Here is a 9591-nt window from a genome sequence, read left to right on the forward strand (position 1 = left end):
TAGGGAGATATAAGCCAGGTGGCATAGGACTAGTAATTAGCCCCTGATAAGGCAGCTCCTGCGAATTCCTCAAAAAATGTATATCCTAATTGTATTAATTGTATATCTATGTACTGTAAAGCGCTTTAGAATGGCTTATGTTAGCTAGATAGGGTACTATATCAAATGTTGTATATTATTATTACTATTATTATTATTATCACACCTGTATTCCCAGTCATCACGTGCACGTTGCCGCTACTCATGAATATCCATTTACGCTAATCTCAACTTACGAAACTCTCAGCTATATATGTCGCTGCATATATGGTTCTACTCGGTTTGATTTTTTACCCTTTTTGTTACTATTATTTTCGGCAACATTGAAACATTCAAAATAACAAAAAAAATATACCCCTTTAAATTCGAGGGGGATACAAGGCCGATTATCTCATTTATTTATTCAGTTATTTAAAATACAATTTCCGTTATTTTTTTATTGTTTTGTTTAATTGCTTTAATGTTATTTTCTCGTGCTAACAGTTCTCACTTGATGTTGAACTTAGTTATCATCCATGCTATTCTGACGCTAATCAGTATTTAAAATCTCTTAAAATCCTATATTGTTGGGTGGAGGATGGAGGGTGGAGGGAGAGGCATGCCATGGCTCTCGCCCCGGACACGCTGGAGTTGAGGCCTAACAGTAAGGCAGCCCCATACCTCTCTCCTGAAAGTTTGCCTACACCTCAAATTTACCCAAGCTAAACCCCCTGATAGTAGTTGTATAGCAGGGGAAAGAGAAATGCAAAATGCAATGACCAGACCGTGATTCGAACCAGTGCGTGTATGCGTGTATATATTGCATGTGTTGATGAAATCAGTATTTAGTGTATATATATCATGTATGCGTACATGCAAGTAAGTGTTTTCATATATCTAATGTCGGAACTCATGTGGATAGTTGTGTCGAGTCTACTTACCAAACTATGTATATATACTATTGTTATTTTTCTCTCTCAATGTAATGGCAAGTGATCTCTATGCTAGCGTCCCCCAACCTAGATGGCAAGGTGCACGTGATCAGAGTCTTACACGAAGGACAGAAATGACAGGATAAAGACTATCAAAGCACGGGAGTGATGGACATATTATCAGTTGAAGGAATATGAGTGTCTGTATAGTATTGCTACCTGTGCCGCCTGGGTGGGTAGCCTAATGACAGTCTGCCACCATTTAAAAATGTGAACAGAAAACTTTTATATTGGCTGTCCCCACTTCCCGTTCCCTATTTTATGAGCAAAGGTAACCAGTGATCTAATATTAGGCATGAAATATTGATGATTTATATATACCCTCACACACATGAATGCATTCTTCTTTTATTAATTTTCATAGTTTATGTCAAATGTATTTATAGACACCACACGATCAAAACCGTTATACTGTACCGACTTCTTTCATGTTGGTCAACCAAAAAAGATAGCTATGCAGTTGATGAAGTAGTTTTAACCAAGAATGTACACCAAAACAAAATGTGATAAATGACATTATCACACATCTTCCGTAGACCTTAGAATAAAAGGTACCGATCACTATTCAATGACACATTAAATAATTATCCATTGTCAAATATGTAACACAAACATGAAGTAGAATAGCGAATCTGTACCCGGAATTTCATGAATAAATTATAATGAGCAAACCAGCAATTGAAATTATCAAACCTTGTTACAATATATTTAAACGAACCAACAGGACATGGGATGTTAACAAAAAACATTGAATAGTTGAAAAAGAGCAAAGTCACGTGAAGTAATAATGGGACCAAAAATTTAAGGTCGTCTAAATAATGCTCTTGATATCTCTCCTAATGTGATACTGTAGTAACATGGTAGTTAAATGTTGATTTCTTCACTGCTTCAAATAATCACGTTCTTTTTGTCATCATTAACTCCTTATCACTTACTAATGTTATAAAGGATCTTACTCGTACTGGACGTACTAGATCTAGCTTACTAGATCCTATACTATTATATGACTCTATTTCTTGTATTGACTCTTCTGTAATTTCTGTTGATAGATCATTTAGTGACCATGATGATTGTACTGCTTCCATTAATCTTCCTTGTCATTTTAAACCAGTCTATAAACGTAAGATTTGGCAGTACAGGAGTACAAATTTGAAAAATTTAATGAACTTATATATCTTATCATAATTGGATAGACATTTTTTATAATTGTGACTCAGTTAATTTAGCCTGTGATCGTTTTACAAACATTTATCTATCTTTTTCCAATGAATGTATTCCTAGTAAAGAAGTAAATATAAAACCTAATGATAAGCAATGGATGACCTCTGAGCTTAGAAAAAACTTAAGAATTAGGGATAGGTTACATAAAATAGCGAGGTCAACCAAACGTTTGGTGGTAGATATCAATAAATTCAAATCACAGCGAAACAAAGTTAATAATATCAAAAGGATGCACGTGTTACTTTTTATGAAAATGTTTATGATGTTATTGATGGGTACTTCTGATCCTAAGTCGTTTTGGAAATCAATTAAAAGGTTAATTAAAACGTCTGATACTTCACAACCTATACCTTCCTTAGTCGATCCTATCACTAATGACATAGTTACTAGAGATGAAGATAAAGCTGAATTATTAAATGACTATTTGTGTAGTATTACTAGAGTAGATGACAGTAACACTGATGTTCCGATTATTGAGCCAAAAACTGACAAATAAATTAGTTCAATTAAATTACATTCAACTAAAATACGCGATGTTCTACAGATATTGAAGCTCGGCAAGGCCTCGGGTGGGGATGGAACCAGCCACCATATGCTAAGAAATACTGCTCACACTGTTTGTACTCAACTCGAAATAATATTTAATTAGTTCTTATCAACAGGAATTTATCCAAATAAATAGAAATTAGCTAATATCATGCCATTGTTTAAAAAGGGTGACATACATTCTCCTTTGAATTATAGCCCAATTTCCTTGCTGTCTATTGTTGGTAAAGTTGTGAAAGAGTGATTTTTAAACATTTGTACAACTTCTTTATAGAAAATTCTTTGTTTTACAAATATCGGTCTGGTTTTATGCATGGTCATTATAAGGTGTATCAACTCATTGATATTTATCACTATTTGTCAGTATTGCACTTGAAGAAAAAAACATACGTGTGTAGTATTCTGTGACATATCCAAAGCTTTTGATGGGTTTGGCATAGAGGTCTTGTAGTGAAGTTAAAATCGTGCGGAATTTCAGGTGAATTGCTTATATGATTAGAAAATTATTTGTCTCAGAGACACCAAAAGGTATTTTTAAACAGTTAATATTCTTATGTAGGTCTAATTGAGGCAGGGTTGCGCAAGGCTCTATTCTTGGCCCACTTTTATTTCTTTTATTTCTTTTATTTATTAATGACATGGCAGATATTTTTGAATCAACGTCTCGTCTTTTTGCAGACGATACATCATTACTTAAGTCATCTTCATCTTGTCTAGAAATTCAAGAAACTTTAAACAGACACCTAGAGATCTTANCAGTCAGAGTAATACCATCCCCGTAGATAGAATACCGGCACCTGCTGTTACCCACTGCATGTATCCTAAGAGGCGGGGGGGGATCATGTAAATGGAATTTACACTTCTGTTATGAAAAAGATTAATGTCTTGCGGAAACTGAAACACTTATTAAGTAGGGATGCTCTTTTTAATAATTTACAAGACTTTTATTTTACCTGTTTTAGAATATGCTTGTGAGTTGTGGGACGGTTGCACTATATTTGAATCGGAAGTTAGAAAAAGCCCAACGTGAAGCTGTTCGCATTCTCTTAGTACCCCTATTAATACTTTATATTACGAAACCAGTCTTGAAACTTTATCTAATAGCAGAAAACGGAGGAAACTTCAACTATTGTATAAGATGCATAATAAATTTATTCCTGATTACTTAAATTATCTTTTGCCGCCTTTATCTGGAGAAAATAATCGTTACGCTTTACGTAACAATAATAACTATAGGATTCCTCCTTTCAGATTATCTCTTACTAACTCTTCTTTTCTACCTTCTTTTCTTTACTATTGGAATAACTTAGAAAATTCGGTTCAATCCCTACCCTCTATTACTTCATTCAAATCCTGTTTAACATCGTTGAGAGTTAACCTCGTTGAGAGTGCATTCAAAATTTGAATAATTTGAATGTTGCGTTAAATTTAGAAATTATCTTGTTGGGCAATTCTTAATTTTCCGTGAACCTTAACTCAAACATTTTTAGATATGTGCAAAACTTTGTTAAATCCAGCAAGAGATTTTGAGTTCAAATTGTAACAACGATTGTATATATTTATTGTCATGATTGTAATGTCATTTGAAATGTAAATTGGGAGAAGGCGTTGATAAGTTGTTATAACTTGTGCCTAATCCATTGTCTAATTTTGGCAATAAATATGTTTAAACTAAACGTAAGTGAGCGTAACGTTTGGATTTTTCAAGGATGTTCCGCTAAGATCCAATTTCAATTTTGTTTGAAATCCACAATGCAGAATACAGAAAAAATATCGACTCACTACCCTCGGCAATACATACTTAGTTTATCTTTTAATTGCACATTTTCTTCAATGGAAATGCAATTATCAAGCTAGATTACACCCTAGAATGCCCGAGATCACATCACATTCCCCCTCCCCCAAATGGGTGTGGTGGTGAAACAGTTTTACCTATCCATCCAGCTCCTTAAGCTTCCCAACCCCATAGCCCTTGTCATCCTCTAGAAGGGCTTGGCACCGTCGTCGCCCACACACGGGTGTTTGGCTAGCCAATCTCGTGCCGGAGGCGCGCATGAGGCGTATGACTGTTTCCACGGATCTAAGTCCATTTCGTTTAGATGCAGCAGTCGCATTAAAACGAAATATGAGAGGTATTGATATTTGATTACCGGACCATTAAAATAGCTGGGCCGGAGTGGGTCATCAAAAATGTAAAATAACATAGGAACTTGTAAGAGAAAACGAGTCCTATTGTGTTTAAGAACTTCAGAATGCACCACAGAATTCATGGTTTATAAAACAAATCCAGAAAGGAACTTCGAATCTATCCTCGAATATGGAGCACCCATCGCACTAAGCAAAACTGACGAGGTGCCATCATGATGTTGCCTTCGTCATTGTTAAAGACACTAATTATTATGTTCTGTAAAATTACATGTATATGCCAACTCTGTGAATTGTAAATGTCTAGTTACTCCCACAGTGAGTATCATTTTAATATACTCTCAACGACATAACTAACTATTCGACTAATGCCACTTACCGTCTGTGCGATTTTTTACGTTCATTTTATTTTGTAAACCAGGTTTTGTCTATTTAATTTATTATCAAAAAACTTGAAACTTAGCCGCTGATAGACTAAATTAATTAAACGCTGCTTCTATATTATATAATATAGACTTTTTTTAAGTCACTCGGATTTGATGTAAATAACTCAGTGTAGTATAATTTCTTGTCAGATTTCAGCAATGATTTTACTTTCCTGAGAGTATTTATGCGTTTCCTCTCAGAATAATTATGCCCACTTGAATTGAAAACAACATCTATGAGCGTTAATTAGTTTCATAAAACTTTAAAACCCGCCTCCATACGACAATTAAAGTTGGCCGTTACGAAAACTTTATTATGATACGTTGTAAGAGGACGTAGATCACAAACAACCAAACTTCTTCGCAAAATGAGATACAATGTAATAATCGACCAAACCGTTACAAAAACGGAGGTTTCTATGATTCGTTCAAGATTTGTTCAAACTTGAGGCCGCAGGCATTATTTCAGTACACGATACAACATACAGTGTATAGAGAAATGATATTTACAATGTACATTCAAATTCATGATACTTAATTAATCAAATTAAGAAGTTCCTTAATATTTTTTAGCATCAAAGATAAATTTCCCTAACATACACAGCTGTTTAGTATTATGGACATGCACGCAACAACTGAATAGCATTAAACTTAACAGAAGAAAACAGATAGTAAAATGTATCTCCCACGTCGAGTAGCGCTGTCTCTCACTGGGAACGGGGCTGAGCAAGCCGGGGCTGGTGAGGACCGTCAAGATAGGATAACTCGTCCGGACTTGGATCATGATATAACAGTTGGATATACGGTCCTCATCTGGGACATTCATATCAGGAAATAGCGTAGATATTTTTCATTTATACATTTATTAACTAAAGGAAGATAATGTTCAGTGTATATGGTCATTTAAATGGTTGTATTAATTGAGGAAATAGAACCACGACTTATAAGAATGGTTATATGCCGTATAGTTTGTAACTTAAGTTGTGAGCGTTCACGGTCCTGAGCAGGGACATCCTGATCAGGAAATCGAGTACTAATTATATCCGTATTGATGGATCAAATACATGAAGGTGGCAGTGTTTACAGTCAAAGAGAGGAATAAATATGGTTTAGAAATACAAAGTAAACTATATTATAGTATTTTATCTTTGTATTCCACGATATAGTGTATACGTCCTGTGCACGGACATCGTGATCAGACAGGATATGTTATAGTGAATATATCCGTAGTTATTCATAAAATATATAAAGGCAGCAAAGTTTGCAGTCAAGAGAGGTGATTTTGAAATAGAAAAAAAACCCATCAAATCAATCTTCAATCTCTTTAATTATATGTTGATATTGGAACGTATCCGGTAACAGGTAACAGGGACACCCATATCAATATATCAAGTACTCATTATATCCGTATTAATGGATCAAATACATAAAGGTGACAGTTATTAGAGTCAAGAGATGAGTAAATATGATTGAGAAATAGAAATTGAACTATGTCTATAATATTTTATCTTCGAGTTGCATACTAGTTTAAGATCCTAAGCAGGAATTTAAATGGAAATAAGAAAGCTAGCAATGCGAACGGTCAAGAGAAGCATCATAATGGTTTTTTTTAATGAGTCGTTTTAATTAAGAAATAGAACCCCGACTTACAAGAATTGTTATAAGCCGTATAGTCTATAACTATATAGCTAGTAGCGTATACGGTCCTGACCGGGGCCATCCTGATCAGGAAACCACGTGCTCATTATATTCGAATTAACTCATCAAATACAACAGTTGGCAATACGCATAGATAAGAGATGGCTAAATTTGATTTAGAAACAGAAATAAAATTATGTCTAAAGTATTTTATCTTCCATGTATAGATATTCGAACGTATATGGTCCTGAGCGGGGGCATCCTGATCAGGAACTAAAATGGAAATTATTTACGTAGGTTTTGACCAAGTACAAAAAACGAGAAATGCGAACGGTCAAGAGAAGCATCATAATGATTTTTAAATGAAAAATACATTACATCATTGATGAAATACTCTATATCTACATCTTAAAACGTACACAGTCCTGGGCGGGGGCCATCGTGATCAGAAAATAAAATCGTATTTGTTTGCATACTTAAACACATTTATAAACAAAATATAGATCGCAGTGAATATTGTCATTAGAGGAGTCGTTTTAATTTAGAAATAGAACCCCGACTTACAAGAATGGTTATTTATAAGCAGTATAATCTATAAATATAGCTAGTAGCGTATACGGTCCTGACGGGGGCCATCCTGATCAGGAAGTCAAATGGAAATAATTTATGTGGTTATTTAGACTGGCCACCGTCTCTAGAATATTAAATAATTAAGAAAAAACTAACTCTAATAATTTTGATCACTTGGATGTCTGATTCTAAGTTCTAAACTAGGGGGAGATAAGCTAGTAGTAAAATGCAGTCGAGAAATTCTTCATAAAAACTTAGGGGCTGGTGGCCAGTCTAGTGGTTATTCATCGATTACACAAAGTAGGAAATGCGAATGGCCAAGATTAGCGTCTCATATAATGATTTTTAAGTAGGAAAGTAGTTTACTTCAACAATGAAATACTTAAAACATACTTCTTATAACGAACACGGTCCTCGGCGGGGACATCATGATCAGGAAAAAAAGTCAACTTTTCCAATATATAGATATAAACATTTATAAACTAGAGATAGATTGCTGTGTATATTGTCATTAAGAGAAGTATCAATTGAGAAATAGAACCCCGACTTACAAGAATTGTTATAAGCCGTATAGTCTATAACTATATAGCTAGTAGCGTTTACGGTCCTGACCGGGGCCATCCTGATTAGGAAACCACGTGCTCATTATATTCGAATTAATTAATCAAATACAACAGTTGGCAATGCGCATAGATAAGAGATGGCTTAATGTGATTTAGAAACAGAAATAAAATTATGTCTAAAGTAATTTATCTTCCATATATAGATATTAGAACGTCTACGGCCCTGAGCGGGGGACATCCTGATCAGGAAAAAAATATACCTGTTCTTCTCATTTATATACTTTCTGATATTAATATAGTTGTTTTTTGCGACTTTTTAAAATTTCTGTAGAGCAAATACAGCTAATTATCAGCTACTTTCAGCTTTATTGAAAGATAAACAACCCATATTATATTTCACATAATTCCTGTCCATGCTTCAAAATACATCTTTACTAGAATTGTGTGCCTTGGAGTCTTATCTATTTGAATAAAAATGATATCAGCATTTATAAGAATGATATGTCATGCAAAAGAATTGAACTCAGAATGGTTTTGTAATTGCATTTCACAATAAAAAAATCTTATTTTGATAACGTCTACAGTTAACTCCAAAGAACAACATAGAACTTACTTATACTCCTAAGTTCAGTTATCTCATGTTTATTTAATTTAAGATAGGCCAATGATGCAGTATACATGTGTGTAGTCAGTAAAAAGAGTTGGACCAATATCAAGTCATCAGAAAGGATGTGGTGAGGCTTACAAATAGCCAACATCTTGGGTAAAATTACAAACTTTATCTGCATTTGACCAGTCTTCAGAATCAGACAGTCAAGTGATTAAAAGTTTTAAAGTCTACAAAGTCTACAATTCAGGCATCAAAATGATCAAAATTGTTGGAGTCTAATTCCTGAAGAGTTTAATATTCTAGGGACGGCGGCCATTCTACATATAATTTCATGTAAAAGCGTTCCCGAGCAAGGTTAGTTTGATCAAGCAATACGGTGAAAGCTTTTTCCATGCTTATTCATTCTTTAAATATTTATATATATAGATCAACAGTCTTGACAGTGGACATAATCACAACTGAAGTAAAAAGAAAATCAATAATAATATACAAAACATATTGACATTGCCCTGAGGAGGAACATCTTGATCAACAAATTGAAGGTGTTTCCAGGATTATAATATATATTTATAAATGAGTAAAGCAATACATGATTTCTTCAGTTTCAAAAGTACACAAAAGAGAACAAAAACAAGTAAAATCATGTTCTGTGCAATGGAACACACATAGATGTTTTTCGCTGAAACAAAAGTTTAAATTAAATTTTGAGAATGCAGTTTGTTCCCGATGATGCACGCAGATGACTTGCTCGTATTGATGGGTTCTGCTAAAGATACAAAATGTGTTGAATAATTTATATACTCCCGCTTAATCCTGAAGCCTAACTGTAAATATGAAAAACTAACGAAAATAACTGTTTGCAG

This window comes from Mizuhopecten yessoensis, unplaced genomic scaffold (assembly GCF_002113885.1).
Source record: "Mizuhopecten yessoensis strain PY_sf001 unplaced genomic scaffold, ASM211388v2 scaffold11039, whole genome shotgun sequence".
NCBI classification, from domain to species: Eukaryota; Metazoa; Mollusca; class Bivalvia; order Pectinida; family Pectinidae; genus Mizuhopecten; species Mizuhopecten yessoensis.